Source organism: Sorex araneus, chromosome 4 (genome assembly GCF_027595985.1).
Source record: "Sorex araneus isolate mSorAra2 chromosome 4, mSorAra2.pri, whole genome shotgun sequence".
In the NCBI taxonomy this organism is placed as follows: Eukaryota; Metazoa; Chordata; class Mammalia; order Eulipotyphla; family Soricidae; genus Sorex; species Sorex araneus.
In genome coordinates this window covers 124,465,988-124,488,238 of record NC_073305.1, presented here as the reverse complement: position 1 = coordinate 124,488,238, position 22,251 = coordinate 124,465,988, and positions in this window count along the sequence as shown.

Below are 22,251 nucleotides of genomic sequence, written 5' to 3'. Positions count from 1 at the left end.
CTATTGTTTTGCTCAGATGACGATAAGAACAATAGTTCTACAGTTTTACAGAGTTGCCCTGATACGTTGATGGAATAAGAAAAGCACCAGCAGACTCCCCTCACCACATCTCAGAAGCTCTTGGTCATTAAAAACAAAATTTCCATAGTGTCTTAACTTGAATCCTAGCTCTACTACTTACAATGTGCATATACAGTTTTGCTCCAAAACCTCAGCTGAAAATGAAGCTAAGAATAGTTCTGACCTCAAACAATAGTTTTGAGACTTACAAGTGGCAATATGCATGAGACAAAAAGCTGATTTTGTACAGGCTTCACACTCAACATTGGATGATTACTATCATATCTTGACAATCTGCTTAAGATTCCTGAGTGCTAAACTTCTTAAGACATTGATTTATATAGTTGTCATTTTCTGACAAAAGAAATACACAAATAAATTGGCAGATACAGTTTTCTAAAACTAAATTAAGAAATCCATTGTATAATTTTTCGTGTAACCATGGTTAAAACTATCAAACTAAATTTTATAAAGATATGAACCATATTTCAAGAGGGTGATTCTTATATTGATCTTCCATAAATCATGATAGCAAAGTATATCAGTAAATCATAAATCTGAGTAGAGCTTCTTGAAGGAGTTTGGATAATAGGTCCTAGGCATTTTGGTCAAGATGATTTAGCTTCTATAAGGTTCAAACTATAAAAGTTTTGATAAATAGCATGTATATGTACTCAAGTCTTTGTCTGGAATATTAGTTATCTCCCGTACAAACTTATCAAAATGAGCTGGAGCATAAATGATTGATCATTGATCCCCCTAGCAATATAGGTGTTTACTAAAATATGACTATGATAAGAACTTCAGGGTTCAAATTTACTGTACTGTTTAGTGAAACTGAGAACCAAAATATTTTATAGCAAAATAAGCTAATCAATTATCTTTATGCATGTGATATTAAGGGTAGTACAAATCCTTCAACTTACACCCCAGATGAATAGAACGATAGTTGAGTAATATGTGACAGGGAGTCAATGGGAGAGAACAAAGATGGAACAACTTCTATAGAAAAGTACCATGAGAGCTTCCACCTAGAACTATGCTCAGAATCTAAGCTGAGGAGTATTAGCAAGAGATAATGATGCCAATAAATCTGTAAAAAAAAGTTGAAAATGTTTTCTTTGCAAATATTCAAACACAAAGAGAATGTTTTATATGATATAGTTAGTAGAGATAAAGGTATACTTGTCTTACTAAAGCGATTTTGTCAAAACTTCAGATAGGCCTTGTTGATCATTATTAAATAATGATGACCAACTGTCTACAATAGCAAACCTATGTTTACTCTATTATTAAAAATCTTTCCTCTCTAAAGAGGATAACTCTAATGTAATTTCTATAGCAATTTAGAAATTATAATACATAATACATATTATTTCACAAAATAAGTAAAAATAATCCATAAAATAGTCCAACATTTATAAAAATAACCTAAAATTTCATTGATATATATCAACAATAAAATGCAATGTAAGATTCTATTTTTATATAACATAAAAGTGGTATCTTCAAATGAGAGCATTACAAACCTATTTTCGCGGGAAAGTGAATTACTAAATACCAATGTGGTCCTGTGAGGAAAAACTTGGGTCACTTTTACATTATAATACTTTAATGTTTGTGCTGTATCTTATAGTATTATATTCACTACTATTTACAGTATCTGACACTCTGAAATGTCCCAGGAGTAGGAATGGAAGTTCTGAGGGCTTTTATATGCTTCCTGTTGCTAAGGTAACCACATCCTTGATACCCATGTGTTCGACATGTCACTCTCATTTTGTCTGGCTTTAAGAAAGCCAGCACTGGTGTGTGCATCAAAGAAACACAAGAAATAAAAAACAAAACAAAAGACATAAGAAACGTTTTTTTTTTTTTCCTCCAACGTGGCTAAAAAAAACTTATAAGCTCTTATGTCAGTGCTGCAATTCTTATAGTTCTAAGCTGAGGTTAAAAAAAATAGTGAGAAGTTAGTTTTTAGTATTTAGTGTATGAGACCCTGAAGATAAAATTATCATACACAGCCACAATATACATAGAAACAAACTTATATGTGGTTATCTGCAGAATGCCTATAATAAAGCAAAAAAAAAAAGAAATCATATCAGTTTGCAAACTGCTCAATAAACTCAATGACCTGCTATGAAGTTATTTTAACTTCAAAATATATGCCCTTCATATGTGTCTGAATATCAACAAAAGTTCAAATATACGAATTGGAGATCAACATAAAACACTTATGATAGAAAGGCAATTTATATTTCTTTTGTTTTGTTCTGCAATCCTGGAGATCAAAACCATTTCCTCACACATGTAAACAGGCGCTCCAGTGCTTAGCTTTATCTCCAACCCTATTTCTCTGCACTAAATCTGAATTACCTATTAATCCCTTAACCACTGTAATCATATTTATCTAAAATAAAACCTGTTCTACATTCTGTTTCCTTTTGCAAATGAGGTCCCTTAAGGTTAAGGTAAATAGAAAAAGCATATTTAAATAACTTTAATCATTATATATATATATCATTTAAAAATTAGACATGTATGTCTACAATTGAAATCAAGCAAATGACCACCTGGCCTTACTTTTATACTAATAATTTGTAATCCATATTAAATGAGAGAATTGAAGATAATTGATTAAGAAGCACTAAGTTCTGTTGGTATATATTTGCCTTTATTAGTCTGATTTCAGCTTTTATCTTTTAATTAAAAACTTAAATTTTATCTGTCTTCACATGTGAGTAAAAATACAGTAATTTCATTGAATATAGCAAATTCTTCAGCACACAGATTTAATTTTCTCATGTTTTAAACTGTCCCCCAACAACTCCCCAGTAACTAAGAACTCCTTTTAGTGACTGCCTACACAGAGTGAGCCAAAACATAACTTTATGAATATGAAATACAAAAAGAGCTTCATTGTCACCCAACAGTATTAATATATGGACAAATGATCAAAGGGTAAGCTGCACTGGGGAGGACAATCCTCAATATCATATAAATATTCTATCATCTTTTTAGCATCTTATATGGCCAGTGCACTATTTAACCTACCATTTCTTTATGCAAGTTATTGAAAGATCATAACATAAGAGTGCTATTCAAAATGTTTAATACCAGAACAGAGTTGTAGGAAAAATAGAGAATTGATTCTAACCACTAATTTGGAACTAGTAAACAACATAAACATAACAGCACAGAAAACACTTATATGGCCTGTTTTTCCTTCTGCATCATCTACTTTTGAAATCATTGAATACTTGGTGTAAAAAAACTAAAGCTCGCTGAAGGGCACATGCACTTGCAGGCTCTCTGGGCACTCTGTCTCACCGCCCGAGTTCGGTGCCCTGGAACAGCTGTGTGTGCTGTCGGTCAAGGGCAGGCTACGGAAGGAAGAAGGCCAGACTGGTTGCTCGATCAGTTTATTTCATTCTCCCTCTCTGCTTCTCTCCCGCTCTCGGTCTCTCTCTGGATCTTTGGATCTGGCCCCCCAACCCACTCTTACAGCCTAGTTAAATCTCCCCAGCATGAGGGGGTTGGGGTGTACACCTAGGTGTGGTCACAATCAATAGGGTTAAAGTTCCTTTCCCTTAGGAGATGCTTCTCCTAGGACTTAATTCTCTTTCAGCAGGAGGATCCACCCAAGGGTGGAGTCCCATGAGTGTGTTTCTCTTCTCCTCGGCCAGCAAACATATAAGAATTAATAATATCAATCATTTTGTATGGACACAATAAGAGATGCATTAAAGCTTATATAATTGTTCTCCTGGGGCCATCTCAATCTCAGACTACAGTGCTCAGGCTAGATCAGTCTTTCCTATCCCTGGCAGGGTCCTAGTCTCATCATTACTTTTGGATCATGACAGCATTTGTCTATGATCAAGCTCTTAACTTATAGTTAAGAATTAGGCACTTTGGCCAGGCCCATCTCGATGCCAGGGTAGCACATAACTCACCGCTTGCCCTGGATCCGTCCCGTCCCTCGTCGGGACCCTGCTTTTGGGGTGCTAGGAACTGAGGGCAACTGAGGCTTAAGTGGAGAAAGCAGATGCCCAGGAGGGAATAATATTCTAGGCCAATTAAATCCCAAGTTACAAAAGCATAATATTGTCTTCTCGTGTCCATACAAAAAGGACATTGCTTTAAAGTAAATTATTCAAAAGGCACAAGAAGAGGAAAAAGGAAATATTAACTTATATAATATAAATTCAGTATCCTAGGAAGTTCTGACCTTACAAATTAGCAGAGTCAGATTAAGGGAAAGCCTCGGATTAACTCTTTTGGGGAAGAGAGCATGGAGAAGTGATTATAGCTAAACAAAGGGATGGGAGAGATTCGGGAACACCTTGATGGGTGTGACTGGGGTAAGCCTAAACTCAGGGAAAAACCGGGACAAGCTACTTGTGGCAAGGGGGGGAGAGGACAAAGTAATGTCATCCTACATCTTGGTAATATAAAATGTTAATTGGTGATTGACCTAGAGTTATGGTACCGCAATACACTTGCCTGGCAAAAGATGGTACCACCAGGTATGACCTTAAAAACAGCAACGATTAAGTTGATGATTTGATAATTGGTTGGTTTGTTTTTGCTATGCTTTTTTTTGCCCTGATTTGATAAGAATTGGTAAAAAATAAATATGAGGTTAACATTAGTCACAGATTTTATATTTTCAAGGGGCTGAGTATAAAACAGAGAAGGAAGATTTTGAAACAAGGATATTTATAAATTTAAAAGAACTATACACAGAAACAATAATTTTAAAATGCCATGAAAATTAGTTTTATTAATTAATTTTATGTCTTTTTCTGTAGGATAACGATTGGTTTGCCCTTCCTCCCTGGCCGCTGGAAGCTTGTGTTTCTGGATTGCCCCCCCAACCTGTCAACTACCTTTGTCTCCCGATCAGACTCTGACTTGTAAATATTGTCTTTCTCTTCTACTTATTATCCTTTGCATGATTATTATTAATATTATATAATGATAATTATATCACTGTCACTGTCACTGTTATCCAGTTGCTCATCGATTTACTTGAGCGGGCACCAGTAATGTCTCTCATTGTGAGACTTATTGTTACTGTTTTTGGCACATCCAATATGCCACGGGTAGCTAGCCAGGCTCTGCCATGCGGGCACAATACTCTTGGTAGCTTGCAGGGTTCTCCAAGAGGGGCAGAGGAATCGAACATGTGTTGGCCGCGTGAAAGGCGGCTGCCCTACCGCTGTGCTATAGTTCCAGCACTAATAATTATTTATTATTATTATTATTATTATTATTATTATTATTATTATTATTATTTCAGAGCAGTTGCTTTTTGTATAAACACAGGAAGAGAGTTAAAAAAACAAGTCTGTGGCTTGGGAGTTGATTTTCCCCAGATAATATACCTCCTGGACATCTGCTCTCTCAACTTAAGCCACAGTTGCCCTTACTTCCTAGATCTTCAAAAACAGGGTCCCAAAGAGGGACTGGATGGACCCAGGGCAAGCGGTGAGATGTGAGCTACCCTGGCATCAATATGGGCCTGGCCCAACTGCCTTTATGCTTAACTAACTTAAGAGCTTGGTCATGGATGAATTCTGTCATGTCCCAAAAGTAATAACTAGATATGGACCCTGCCGGGATTAGGAATGATTGATCTGGCCTGAGCACTGTAGTCTGAGTCTGTGGTGAGATGTCCCCAGGATAGTCACCCTACAAGCCTAAAAGTGTCTATTACTTTGTCCATATAGAATGGTAAATATTGGGAAGTAGAATTCAATATGCTAATTAAGTTGCAGGTTTAAGGAGAGGAGAAATACACCTAAACACTGTTTTGCCCTCATGGGTTGCAGGTGGCTGAGAAGTCTGGAAAAACATTTTTGATCACCCTTCCCACGGGGGGCCATGGTGAGAGGATAAAAAGAGTGGCAGCAGGGAGAAAAGGGGGATTGTTGAGAGAAAGAAGGTTGTTGAGAGAGGGGGACTGATGATTGGAAAAATGGATTAATTGAAAGACGGTTACAGAGGAAGGAGAGAGAGATAGAGGAGACGAATGCATCGGGATGAAGGAATTGCAGTTAGAGAGAGATAGACAGGAGCGGGGTTGGAGAGAGCTGGGAGAGATGAGAGAGTGAATAAAAGGTAACTAATCAGCAACCAGCTTGGCCCTTGTTCTTCCTTCGTCCGTCCAAGGCAACAGCCTTCCCAGGTGGAGAAGCGGCCCTAAAGCACAGAGTGCAGGTGGCGAGAGAGCGCCGCCCAGAGAGCCTGAGAACATCCTTTCATGAGTAAGTAATCCCCCAGCTCATGAGGGGCTTACACAGCCCTGCAGTGGGGGAATTTCACAGATCCTCTGGAGGGCAGAAATTTGTTTTTACATTTTCCCAAGTTTCTCGGTTTACCTTTTCTTAAATAAACGGCCCCAAAGTCTATTAGAGGAGAGGCCTGGGAGATAGAACAGGGATAGAATGCAGGCTCCCAAACCAGGTGGCTTCCCAAACATCAGGGCATAGCACTGGAGACCTTCTGAGCATGGCGTGGACAGTCCTGGTGCTGTCTGGTACTCCAGCAGCACTTCATTATCAGGACGAAACATTGAGCAAATGCTCAGTTTGGCCAAGCATCGCGAGGATGTTTCCCAGGCCCTATAAGATCCACTTAGTATCCCCCTGCACCCCTCCCCCATTTGTTTCTTTAATCATTCAGGAGGCTACTTCTGTCCCTGGTCAAAATTCACAAAGAAAGATTTACATATATGACTAAAACAACCAGAAACCATGGGGCTGGAGCGATAGCACAGCGGTAGGGCATTCGCCTTTCAAGCGGCCGACCCGTGTTCGATTCCTCTGCTCCTCTCGGAGAATCCGGCAAGCTACCAATAGTATCGAGCCCGCACGGCAGAGCCTGGCAAGCTACCCGTGCATATTGGATATGCCAAAAACAGTAACAATAAGTCTCACAATGAGAGACGTTGCTGGTGCCTGCTCGAACAAATCGGTAAGCAACGGGATGACAGTGACAGTGACAGTGACTTATGTTCAGCAGAAGTACATGAGTATGAGAGAGACCCTAAACAGACAGCAGTATTATTAGATATATAATTACTCTCCAGTCAGTGTGGAGAAGATTTCTAGGCAGGAAATAAAGAAGGAATTCGAAAGGAATCTGGAACAAAATTAAAGTAAATCCCAGATTTGGGAGTCGAGGTGGAAAACAAATTGCAATGCACCACCTGTAGGGATCCACCTATATAGTCCAGCATGTGAGGAAAATATTAATAGGAAATTATCCTAAAATATTAGACTACAGTCTTTCTCAGTTAGAAGCAGAGATTCCCACCAGTTAGTGTGGAAAATCTTCGTATGTGACGTTAGGTAGAATACATAGAAGGAACTACCTAATATAAGCTGATTTTAGGTAATTAGCAGTTCTCTTCTCATCCATGAAAACTTAAAATAACAAAACCATCAAGAAATCTCTATTATTTAAGAAAACCTTAAGACAAGTTCAAAGATATTTCTAGAAATGCAAAAATATTCAGTAATAAACAGGTAAATATATCATTTAAAATATGGAAAAAATGACAAGGATGAGGGAAAATCAACTAATTGATTTTTACTAATCAACTAATTGAAACTGATGCAAAATTGATGTTAGAATTAGCAGGCAAGGTCATTAAAATAATCATTGTAGCGTTATTCCATATGTCTAAAAATTAAGTAGAGAAAAAAGAGGATTTATAAAAGACACAAAGCAAATTTCTGAGATGAAAATCTCATTAATATCATATTCTCATTAATGTGAGAATACTAGAGGTAGCATATGGCAAAAGAATTTTTTCTTAAATATCCACTTTAAAAATATAGTAGAATAAACCATATAAGATAGAATGCAGAACACATAATTATAAAATAAAAATACCGAATGTACTTTAGACTGTCATAGCTGAATTCTTATGAATTCTTAGCATATTCATAAAGTCAGTATATGGATTATTTGCTCTATTGAATTCTTTGGCATGTGAAGAGAACTTGAAAAAATGAGAACAGTGTGCAACTTCAAGGAACTTCATGTATAAACATGGAGTCTATTAGGAGATGATCAAGACAAAAAATAAATGTGGATATAGTAATTGCTGGATATAGAAAAATCATTTGACAAAATCCTAATCTCTTTAATACAAATAATAATCATCTAATTAGAAACAGAAATAAACTTTTTTCTTTTTTTTTTGTTTGGGGGGGCCATATCTGGCAGTGCTCAGGAAGTACTCCTGGCTCTGCACCCAGAAGTTACTTCTGCAAGTGCTCAGGGAACCATATGGGACACTGGGGATCAAACCTGTTTGGCCGCATGCAAGGCAAACAGACTGCCCACTGTACTATCACTCCAGTCTCCAGAAATAAACTTTTCTACCTCACAAACATCAATTCAGAAGCATTGTAGATAACCACCAGTAAAATAGTGAATACTTTCTCCTATGAATCAGAAAGTAATCAAAGATATTTATGCATAATTGCTTTTTTTTTTCTTTTTTTTGCTTCTTGGGTCACACCTGGCAATGCTCAGGGGTTACTCCTGGCTTTGCACTCAGGAATTACTCCTGGCAGTACTCAGGGGACCATATAGGATGCTGGGAATTGAACCCTGGTCACCCACTTGCACCTCAAATGCCCTACCTGCTGTGCTATAGCTCCAGCCCCTATAACTGCATATTTTACACAATTTAAAATTTTAACATAGCTTATAATACATTTTATATTTTTTAACATATAATATTAACTAGTAACCAAAACATAATTCAACTTGTTAACTTTCTGTCATATTATAATATAATTAAATAATTCCCATTGTTTGTAAATATGATTATATTTATATTTTTATATGAGTGGCGTTAGGAAGTAGGTATACTCCCTCAAGCTTTAGGATAAAGATTTTGGGGGAGATCTTTGGGATTACTAAAGCAAGGACTCTACTTGCTCTACTATCTCTCCAGCCTCAATTTTATGAGTAGTTTTAAAGGACTGATCACTGTATCACTATACCACTGTCATCCTGGTGCTCATCCATTTGCGATTTGCTTGAGCAGGCAGCAGTAACGTCTCCATTCTGAGACTTGTTGTTACTGTTTTTGGCATATCAAATGCGCCACAGGTACCTTCCCAGGCTCTGCCATGCAGGCGGGATACTCTGGGTAGCTTGCCGGACTCTCTGAGAGGGACAGAGGAATCGAACCTGGGTCAGCCGCATGCAAAGCAAATGCCCTACCCATTGTGCTATAGCTCCAGTCCAGTTCCTTATATAATTTTTATAATTATAAAAAGTGTCAACTCACAATATTAAGTAACAGTATTAATATATACTAATAGCATTTTGTCACACAATATTTTTTATTTTAATTTATTTTTTTTTACTTTTTAATTTTTTTTTGCTTTTTGGGTCACACACTGCGATGCACAACTCTTACTCCTGGCTCATGCTCTCAGGAATTACTTTTGGAAGTGATCAGGGGACCATATGATATGCTGGGAATCAAACTCGGGTTGGCAGCTTACAAGGCAAATGCCCTACACACTGTGCTCCAGCCCCACACAATATTTTTTGTAAATAAAAAGTAATTGATAAATGGAAAATATATAGGTGCATCAATAAATAATATAAGTATGAAATAAATAGCAGTTTTTAGAACAATTTCTGTTTCTGTTAGCAAATGTAATTACAAGTTTAGGACTATATCTAAAAGCCATATCTTATTTCATTTTTCACACTGATACACTGAATAACAGGACCACACAGAGAGTACTTACTTTGCAAGGGGATATATCTTTCTAAGGTACACAATACATTAAAACTCACTGTCACTGTATCACTATGATCCTGTTGCTCATCGATTTGCTCGAGTGTTTACCAGTAACGTCTCCATCGTGAGACTTGTGGTTTCTGTTTTTGGCATATCTAATAGGCCATGAGTAGCTTGCCAGGTTCTGCTGTGTGGGGCAGGATACTCTTGGTAGTTTGCCGGGCTCTCCAAGAGGGACAGAGGAATTGAACCCCTTCACTATCGCTCCAGGCCAAAAAGCACTTTAATGTGTGTCTCACATTAAAATTAAGATTTTAAATCCCGTAATTATATGCTTTCCTATTTTTATTTCTGATGGAGATATATTTTTGTAAATATTAAGTAATAATATTATTGTCACGTATCATATTTAAAAACTGATGATCAGCAATTTTATTGCAATATTTTTTCTTTATTGACTACTAAATACCAGATTTTTAATGATCTTTGAAATAAGTTTAATTCACTGGTTCTTTTATGAATGATGCGAATAGGTTAAGTACATTTCTTGGCATATTTTCCTTTAGATTCATATGACAGCCTCATTTATCACTTCTGAACAATTAATTTATGACTCTATATGTAAAAACTCACAATTAAATATCTTAAAAAGATGTCTTTATACTTTCTCTGCTATTTAACTTTTAGCTCCTATCACTTATTATCATATTACTGGATTTCTTTATTATTTATACTAGTTTAACTTATACATATATATATATGTGTGTATACCTTTGTGTTTTAAATGATATACAAATTTTGGGTCAATTTAGAATAATTTTAATATATTTCTTTCTAAAATTTCTTCCTAAAATTTCTAAAATCTAAAATTTAAGAATTTAATATATATTTAGGACATTATGATATACTTAAAATATTTTACCTACAGATTTTCTAATATTTCCTTAACATATTCCTTATGTTTTCATAATTTATCTGATTTATTGCCAGAATATCCATTAAATTTGATCACCTTAATTTAAATATTAATTAATAACAATATGCTGTCAATATGAAGGTACATTTAAATATATTGTTTATGTTTTAAACTGACTAGATTTTGCTGCCAATATTATGTCCCTTTCAGAAAAAAACAGACAAAATTTGGATAACATGTCCAAGGTCACAAAGTTCTAAGTGATTCATCCAAGATTTGACTCTAAGGTTTTCATCCTAGAACCTATGCTCTGAATCACTGAGTAACATTGCTTCTCATATTATATTTGACTACATATTTACCTGATTTCAATACTCATAATCAGATATCATATGCACATATCATATTTTAATGCTTTTGTTTTATCAGCTAGTTAACAATATGTTATTAAGAATATAATTATTATTTTGCGAGGGCTTTCTAGAAACCCAAATTCACAAACACTCACACACACACACACACACACACACACATACACACACACACCTGATGAAGCAGATCTATGGCATCTAAATAATCAACCTTCTGTACACCCTCCTCCTGATCTCCCTCCCTCCGTCCCTCCCTTCTTCTCTCCTTTTTTTCCTTCCATCCTTCCACTTTTAGGGGTGAAAACCAGCAGTGCTAAGTCTTGCGTCTGCTTTGTGCTCTGTGAACAATTCTGGTGGCCCCCAAAATCATTTTTTCCAAGAGTCAACATTTTACATTTTATTATTTCTTTATTATTTTACAATTATTATTTCACTGTTCTAATATTATTATTTTGGTTTTAGGTCTCACCCAGCATTGCTCAGGGTAACTCCTGATTCTGTGCTCAGGGATCAGTCTTGGCAGGCTCAGAGAAACATATGTGGTGCTAGAGACTGAAGTGAGTTCGGCACTTTCCAGGCACACACCTTACCTGCAGTACTATCATTCTGGAATTTAAGACTAAACTTTAAAAAATGTTTCCTAGGCACTTAAATTGAAGTCCACTCTTTCTCATGCTTTCACAATTAATTATACTCAGTGATGAATATAATTGTATATCATAGTCTGTTGCTCTTTACATTCAACATAATTTCTGCAGTGTCAACTATAATGCCATGTTGCAGTCAGAAAAATATTAGCACCTAATATAGGGCATTATCCACTTTACTTTTCCACCCAAATGAAAATTCCATAGATAAACAATCTCTGGTCATTAGAATATGTCTCAAATTGTGTCTGGAGTATGTGTCACTTTTCATTTATTTTGTTACATAATACCATAATTCCTTGTATTATAAATTTTCTTATAAGCTACTTACAATAAATGTTCCTTTTGATTCTCCACTGAATAAACTTATAGTTTATCTTTAAATTTTTTGCCAATTTTGTTTTGACTAAAATAAAGCTTCTCAGGGGCATTTTTCATAGTATTTCATACTAAATTATTTTTAATTGGACCTGTGTTGCTTTGCTTTTATGTTTACATACTTGTGATCTAACTTTAATTGATTCTGGAATAAAGACCAAACTCACCTAAACTTAAGTTGCAAAAACTTAAGCTTTGTAGATTGTCCCATGATCCCATTTTGTAGATTCAGGTCATATTAAGTTACAAAAAAAGAAGATCACGAAATCCCGTTAATCATCGCTTTCTCGAGTGGGCTCAGTAACCTCTCCATTCGTCCTTTCCCTGAGATCGTAGAAGTCTCTCTTGACTCGGCCCTCCCAATGATGTCGCACTGGAGACTCTTTCAGGGTCAGTCAGGGGAATGAGATCCAGCTTGTTACTGGCTTTAGCATATGGATACACCATGGGAAGCTTGCAAGGCTGTCCTATGTGGGCAGGAAACTCTCAGAAGCTTGCAAGTTTCTCCCAGAGGGAGAGGTAGGCTACATAATCATAATCAGGCGGCCGCAAAGCAGCCACGAGCTTCTGGGAGCTTGTTTTTAAGTCTCTGGATGTTGGCCATTGATGGGATTACACATACCTGGGTTCCTCTGCCGGTACCTTCATGCGTGAGGCCCATCCAAACGTGTGGAGAGGTGCCTCCAACATGGCTGTGGCTAGGTTCTGGTGGTCTTTGGCCACCGGGAGTTCTGCTCGGGGTGGGGAGGGAAGCTGGAGCCCATCCCCTCTGGGGTTCCCAGGGGAAGACAACCAGGTGTGTGGGGAAGAGACTCTCTTCTTCTAATAAAAGAAGTTATTGGTTCAAAATTAAGCAAGTAAATAAATAAAATTAAGAGAGTATGCATTGTAATCAAAGGGTGGAGACATACAAGAACTTATGGTATGAATTTAACATGTCCAAAGATGTTATTGGTGCCCACTCAAGCAAATCAATGAACAACAGGATGACAGTGCTACAGTGCTACAGTGTTTTGTTTTGTTTTTTCATTTTTATCTTAGTTGGCCTACAAGTGTGCTTAGGTATTCTGGGGACTATTTGGAGTGATATTCGGCTAACCAACCCAGAGAGTGTTAAGAAAGCACACGGTAATGCAGAGCTATTCAGTCTTAGCACTAACAGGGTCAAACAGTGTCTTTTCAGCAGGGTTAGATCAAGTAGTTCTCTGGCTATGCAGTGCCAGCCAGGATGAAATTTGAATCAAGACCTCTGTGTTTTTTCTTGAATTCCTTTAAGCAATATATAAGGAATCAAAGTGATAGTGGGAAGCAGTACATGGAATATTTTTATGAATCATAGAACCAACAAATCAAACCTATTGTGCTCTTTTCCCTGTCATAGTCATTTTTGATAAATGCATCCAAATTTTTGATAGTGATAATAATGTGCAAAATATTGAGAGGGAAAAATTATTAAAATTAAATATATTATTGTTATAAAACTTGAATAGGCATTTGACTTTTTAAGTTTTCAGTTTTAAAACCATAAATTGAAAAGATAAAATTTGAAATGTTAATTTTTTGTATTATATATGTCATTTTTGTGGTTGATATGTATGTATTGGCTACATATTTATCTAATAAAGTCTAATTAATATGCCTTTTATGTTTAATTATATATCAGTATTATTTTCAAAAATGGAAGAATTTAATCAGAAACTTGCATGCACACAAATACCTAAAATATTTGAGTATAATTGTATCAATCTGTTCATCTGTCTATTTAATGACACTCCTTTCATTACATATACCACAACCAGATTGGGTTTATTAAGTGTTTTTTTAAATTAAAGAGGAGTTTTAAAGCCACTTTTAACATATCTCATTTCTGTCAATAATAGAGAAAGATAACTAAACATTCAAGAACTTTGCTTCTAGAAATGGAAACTTTTCAATGGAACAAAAGAAGTTTTCAGAAGTATTTTTCAGAAACAAAGAACTAAGATCAATGTGCTATGTTTGAATTTAAAACACAATACTAAAATATTGCTTTTTTCTTTTTCTGTTGCACAACCTGCCCCCACCTTCTGTTGAACAGAAAGAACCTTGTTTTGGTACCCCCAATATATTCAAAAGTCTAACTGTCATAGCTGAAAGTTTTCTAGCAGTCCAACATAAAAAAAATAATAGACCAACACACATTAAATATTGCACTTAAGGAAAATATCTCCAAGTTCAAATAATACATTTTAATAAAGTCTGCTTAGGGGGATGGTACTGCTAGCAGAGGTGTGTGGTAAAACCAATTCATATTTAGAGATGTTAGACTCTACCCTTGAAGTTTTATGATTATGTAAACTAATGATAAAACAATAGGAAAAACTTTAAGGCTATAAACTATGATAATATTCTAGATAGAAATTAATTGAATACAATGCATTTAAAACTGAACCAATTTATTCATATTAGAGAAAAGGCTTTAAAAAGCCAATTTACATTTTCTGCATATGGCAGAAAACAAAAGCTCTATTTTTATGACTTAGTTGTCTTCAATGTATTCTAATTTATTGGTAGTTTTTTTACTAATATATATCATTCACTAGAGCCTGAAGTAGTCATAAAAAAATAAATATTGCATGTAGACATTCAGATGACTTCAAATATTTTTGCACTTCACGGTGAATTGCTCATTCACCTGAGTGGTTAACAGTGTCAATGCATTCAGCATTATCATATTTAATTGAATAGTTCAACTAGATAATATGCCAGGGCACACACCATCCTGTGAAATCATTCAGTGCATTAGGCTTACAATAAATAAAGCAACACTTAAATGCAATACAGGGACTTTGAGAAAATTATACCCAAATAAATGGAAGAAAAGGAGACAAGTAGAAAGAGAGGCAGTTGTGAGACAGAGAAGAAAGGTGGGACAATGTCAGGGGAGAGATTTTAAGAGCTGATAACACAACTTTTTAAATAAATCTCATAAACTCAGATGATGACTAAAGCCAGAGAGAAAAAAAAATAACGTTAAAAATCATGAATGTGGTCAATAAGAATTATTTTTGGCATTTTAATCTAGTAAAGAAGAGACAGATATGGTTATTTTTGACTGCACCACATAGTAACAATCAGACAAATTTGAGGGCCATAAGAAAATTAGTCATATATGTATGTATATGTATATATGTAATCATATATATGTATATATATGTTAAAGTAAATAAACATGGCTGTGTTCCAATTAAATGTTATATGTAATTTTATTTGGGGGTGACATACCAAGTGGAGGATGACACACCAAGTGGTGCTCAAGGCTTACTTCTGGCTCAGTGCTCAGGGATAACTCCTAGCAGGGCTTGGCATACCACATGGGATTCAAGGGGATTTAGAGGGTCTAACCCAGGTCAGCCACATCCAAGGCAAGCACTCAACCTACTATACTATTGCTTCAGTCCAAAATAATATACTCATAGAATAATTAGTTGGTCAGTTTATCTTGGTGGCTGTTACCCAAATGGTAAAAATCAACTCATCCTAAAGTTTAAACAGTATAAAAAAATCAGGAAAATACAGATAAGGCCATTTTTGTTAGACAGATTCAGTGATGTCATTAAAGGTTATTTTTTTACCCTTAACAAAGTGAGAGGGCAGCACATATGACATCTAGATCCAGGCAGTTGCTGTCATTGTTACTCTCATTTCTGAGTGATCTTAAGACCTCCAGTCTTTCAGCATTCTGCATATTCTAAGTTGTCATTTCTAGATTTTTTTGGTGGGGGTTGTTATTATAAACTGAAGGGAGGAAAATAGAATGGGTAGTTAGTGTTGGATTTGTTTGTTTTCATTTTGGTTTGTCTCCTTTTGCTTTTGTTGAATTGTCTTGGTTATTGAAGAGTCAGGGATAGAACACAGGACCCCAATCATGCTGAATTTCATCCTAGTTCTTATACTTGTCCTTTCATTGGTGAGATAAAACCCTCATCAACAAAAATTCACTTGTTTTCAGAACCTTAAATATCTCTTTATTGTGAAAGTAGGAAAAAGTTCAAATGCAAGGGGAAGTTTTATATAGTACAAAAGTCACATAATGTGTCAACTTTTCTTTTGGAATAATTTTAAAAAAATAATTTATGCAAATGCATCACTATTAAATCATTATTAAAATTGCTAAAGTAATTAATATATTATGGAATGACATCAAGATTATCTTTCTTTGTTCTCTCCATTTTGTATTGTAATTAGGAACAACATTTTTAATATTGCCAGATTTGGAAGATTTTACTGGACTATAATACATAATATTATATCTATGGTCCAAATTAGTTACAAAGACGGGTGCTCTTAGAAATTCTTTTCTAAGTTGATGGGCTTCCTAAGTGCAAGGCTTAGGAAACTAAGGGACCAGGATTGGCACTTGAGCTTTTTAAACTGGATAAATACTGTGACATTTTAATATGTAATTTGATATATTTGTGGGGTTTGTTTTATTTTGTTTTTTAATGAAGCAAGGTGTTTTATTGAACAAAATTAACTGAGAAATATATGATAGGAGAGAAAAAGGGGAAATGTGTTTAATTGAGAACACAGACATTTCCAGAATGGAAATAAATAACCACAGAAGCAGAGACAAGCAAGTAAGATACATGTTCAAGGTAAAACAAGGGCTTGAAAAACAAGCATTATAATTTGGTATTTTTGAACTCCTTCTGCCAAAAACATGGCCCAATGATAATAATACATAAAAGTAAAACATCTGCAGGTATTAAAAAGAGTGAATTTTTTTTTTAAAATATTTATTTATTTATTTTATTGAATCACCATGTGGAAAATTACAATGCTTTCAGGTTTAAGTCTCAGTTATACAATCCTGAAACAACCATCCCTTCACCAGTGCCCATATTTGACAACAACAAAAAAAAAACACCAAAAACCCAGTATACCTCCCATCCCGCCCCCCCCCTTCCCTGAACTGATAAATTTCAATTTACTTACTCTTTACTTTGGTTACATTCAATATTTCAACAAAAACCTCACTATTATTGTTAGGAGTTCCCCACTAGAGTCAAACCTGTTATGAAGAGATATGAGGTTGTGTGATTTTGGATTTCTGTATTTTAGCAACTAAGTCCAGAAAAATTTCTTCCAGATATTGGATCATTTCATGCTTGTAACTCTCATCTGTAGTCCTCATAATATGGCAGTCGCCACGCCCTTCACCCCTGGCAAGGAAAAAGGCGAGAGAGAGAAATACCTTTCCACTCCTGGGCAGGCATGGGGCCGAGGCTTAGTTCTCAGTGTGGAAACATTCTCCAAGAAGCTGCCCATACCAAAAGTAGTTTAGTTGGCCTCTTGAGTCATGCTCATGCAGCTGCCGAGAGGCCGCACACGTGCAGCCCCCAGGATCACATCTCGGTGGCAAAAAAGAGGAGTGAAATTTCTTATAGTTGGAACTTAATATACGTATATTTTCTTTCCTCAAAAAGAATTAAAAAAAAATTGTTTCCTAGAATGCAAAATTATCTTGTAGAAAACTATTGTAGGAAAAAAGACTGTGGAAAACAAAATCAAAAGCATTTAAAAGAGGGACCAACACATTGCAGTGAATCCCAGAAGACAGCAGCTCTCTAGACATCTCTCTGGACCACTGGGGCTCCTCAGATGATGGTGTCCCCTCTCTGCGGACTCCAGATGAACCCCTGGTGGCCACAAATATTCAGAAGAAAAACCCAGGTACTCAGGAACAGACTCTGAAGACGCCAGGCCCTATGGCGTCAGAGACAGTTGGTGTCTTCATGTCTCCCCACCGCTGTGGGGTCCTGGCTGTCATGTCCACAAAATACCTCTGGGCCATATTTAAGCACAACACAGGCCTTGATCTATAGACTCACAAATGAATCTCAAAATGGATTCGTACCCTAGAGAGATGTCTCTGGACCCCAATCATTTACATATTTAGAATTCCAGGAGCAGCCGAGCGACCACTCATGATATTCACAATAAGTAATAGAAAATAAATTATCTAAAATCTGCCCATGGCACCGGCTTAAATGGTGGTGGGAAAATTCAAAATAATGGAGGTGGGAAGGTGTAATGGTGACGGGAAGGTGTAATGGTGCTGGGATTGGTGTTGATACATTGAATGAATTCAATTCATGTAAATAGTCTTATGAAAATCAAATTTAAACATAAAAAAGAGGGACCAGCTCTCTAAATTATAATGTTACATATTTACTTATTTGGGGGGTGGGAGTAGGCCACACCAAAAATTGCATTGCTCAGGGCTTACTCCTGGCTAGTAATTGTTAATATAATGTCAAAGAACATTCTCTCCATATTATCTTCTGAGCGTTAGTATGATTTCTGTCCTTACATTTAATGTTTTTGTCCATTTTTGCTTAAGGTTTTGGAATAGTAAAAGAAAGCAATATACTTTTAGTCTTTTCATTGTGAGCACAACATACTGAAAGATTCATAGCACAACATACTGAAAGAACTATCTTATGTCCAATGAGCACTTAGATCCCTTGTCAAATATTCCTTGACTATAAATAGCACTGCTTTATTTCTGGGTCTTTGATTTTATTCTACTTGCATATTTGTTTTAATGCCAAAAACATAGTGTGTGTTTTTCTAGGGGCGGTCACACCATCGATGCACAAGAGTTACTCATGGCTCTGCACTCAGGAGTTATTCCTGGTGGTGCTCAGGGGACCATATGCGATGCTGGGAATTGAACCCAGGTTGGCTGCCTGCAAGGCAAATGCCCTACCCGCTGTGTTATCACCACTCTAACCCCTAAACCATAATTGTTTATTATTGTAACTTATAATAAATCTTGAAATCAGAGAACAAAGGAAAAAGTGGCATTCCCATTTGACCCATCCACCTCACTTCTAAGCACCTACTTCTGTTTTTTTTTTCTTTCTGGGTCACACCCAGCTATGCTCAGGGGTTACTCCTGGCTCATGAACTCAGGAATTACTCCTGGCGGTGCTCGAGGGACCATTTGGGATACTGGAATCGAACCCAGGTTTGCTATGTGCAAGGTAAATGCCCTACCCGTTGTGCTATCGTTCCAGCCCCATAAGCACCTACTTCTGAATCACAAAAACTTTAATAAAAACTTTAATAAAATATATGTGCACCTGGTATTGACTGCAGCATTTAGTACAATAGCTAGGATATGGAACCAACTGAAATGTCCAACTACAGCTGAATGGATAGATATTTGTTGTAATAGGTACAATAGAATATGATGCAGCCACAAAAAAAAAAAAACAACAACAACAACCGTTATGCAGTCCAGGGCAACTGGGTGGAATTAGAGGATATCATGCTGGCATAGGCAGAGAGAGAAAGAAAAACTCTTACAGTTAAAATCACATGCTAATTCTTAAAACCAAAGAAAGATCTGCATTAGTAAAAAGAGCTAAAATTATTTTAGATAAGATATATTTATTTTAGATAAAAGTATGAATTTATAGATGTATGGAGCCATAGAAATAGTACAGGGGTCAGGCACTTCCATTGCAGGCAGGCAGTCCGCATTCAATCCCCACCATTACATATAGTCCCCCAAGAACCTCCAGAAGTGGTCCCTGAATACAGAGATGGAAATAAACCCTGAGTATCAGAAGCTATGACCAGAAAGTTTCATATATATATATATATATAAAATATATATTTATATATTTCACTTGTATCACTTGTCATCCCGTTGATCTTCGATTTGCTCAAACGGGTGCCAGTAATGTCTCCATTCATCCCTGTTGCTTACTAGTGTAGCCCAGTGACATCCACTCACTCCAGGAACACCAAGACCCTCAAACCATTCATTCAGGGTTTTGACAAAGAAGTCTGATTTATATATTTATGCATGTGGTTGATGGCTGACCTGAATTCAATCCCCAGCACTTCATATGTTTCCCATAGTCCCAGCAAGAGTGCCACCTCAGCAGAGAGCCATAATTTAGTCCTGGGCTCCACTGGCAGTGGCCAAAATTATAAATATTTTTTTAAAATTTGTTATCGGGGTTGCTCCCTATGATGCTAAGACTGACAGTGGGTATCTAAGGTATTTGTGAAGGTCACAAATTGCTGCTTAGATCCTGAACTATTCAGTCAGCACCCAGACCCAAGGGTGCCGGCGGTCGGGACCTCTCACATGCACATGGAAGGCATTTGATCATACTCTGAGTTATCTCTCACCCCCAAAAGATAAGTTTTTGAAGCGAAGTCATAAAGCATTTAAAGCAAAGTTATTCAACAAAGATCATGAATAAAGGTTAAGATAAAAAATAATAACTGTACACAATTAGGATGTGCATCTCTACATCCAATATTCCACATTGTCTATTTTGGTCTAAAACCAAATTTTCTTAACTTGCTTATTTTCTATTTCTTTACTTTAACGGTAAAATTTAAAGTATGTGTGCCTTAAAAAATTCTTAGTAAATGTTAGGTTAAATAGCTTGATTGCTGTTATTACATGCAAATTGTTAGAACAGCCATTTAAAACAATTTTATTGCAGAATTGTCTCAATTTGGGAGACACTAATAAGTATTGGGAAATGCAGTAAATTATGTTCTTATAATTGTTCTTAGAAACACACATTTGACTGCAATGATATGAACCATGATTAACCTTATCAATACAATTTACAATGGATTTAAATATAATCCACAGTTTTCTCAGAATAATTAATTTACTTTTATAATAAAAACCATGGGCCTTTTAAAAAGACAAAATAGAAAGAACATTAATTTTATAGTGGGTTTTTAAATTGTGATAAAATAACATTTGTTGTAAAAAAATTGAAGTCTGAGCAGTGTTTTTTGAAATTAAAATCTGGGTTTAGGGACAGAGTGATAGTATAGTGGGTAGGGCATTTGTCTTGCCAGTGGCCCAACTTGGATTCGAAACCCAGAATCCCATACGGTCCCCAGCACTGCCAGAGTGATTTCTGAATACAAAACCAGGAGTAAACCCTGAGCATTGATTGTTGTGCCCCGCCCAATCCCACCCCCGACCCTGTCCTCCCAAAAGCTAGGGTGAAATTTGAAACATAGTACTTATAGTTTCAGTTTAATATGGCCCACAATATACACAGATAATTTGGAAACTTTTAGATATTATAATAAAATATATACTCAGTTTTATTAACTATTTTTTGTTTCCTTCTTAGTGTATGTGATACCAAATACATTTTGATACATTCTGAACAAAGAAACTAATTACTGACACAATGAGTTTTCTGAGTATTTATTTCAACAATTTAATAAGCCTTTCAATAAATTAATGTTTTAATTATAGTAAAAGCAATAGATTTCATGACCCTGTGATTATATTTTGCACATAAATGTATCTACTATTGTTCATCACAGACAGGGGGCAGGAGCTCAGAAACCTTCACCAGGAGGGTTGGGGGATGGACTGTGCCTTCGTGTGAATAGATCTATGTGCCTGTCGACTTTTGTGTATGTAAACTCCTTTCAGTGACTTGAAAGTTAGCATTGTGTATCTGAGGGAGCTATGTGAGGGGACACATGGAGGCTGGGGTCCACACCTGGTGAGAGAGACCCTGCCGTTAGCCCTTGATGGTATCACCCAGGCCCAAGGAAAATTTGCTTTATATATTTTTAATTTTTAATTTTATTTTATTTGCTTTTGGGATCATACCCGGCTATGCTCAGGGGTTACTCCTGGCTCTGCACACAGGAATTACTCCTGGCGGTGTTTGGGAGACCCTATGGGATGCTGAGAATCAAACCCGGATCAGCCATGTGCAAGGCAAACGCCCTCCCCACTGTGCTATTGCTCCAGTCCCTGAAGTTTGCTTTTCACTTTGCATTTTTTTAATTTTTATTAGTGAATCACTGTGAGGTACAGTTACAGACTTACAACTTTTCATGTTTGTGTTTCAGTCATACAATGCTCGAGTACCCATCCCTCCATCAGTGTCCATTCTCCACCACCGATGATCCCATTATCTCTCCCACCCATCCCCATCCCATCCACCCCACCCGCCCCACCTCTGTATCAGGGTATTTCCTTTTGTTCTCTCTCTCCTTTTGGGTGTTGTTGTTTGTAATAGAGGTATTGAGTGG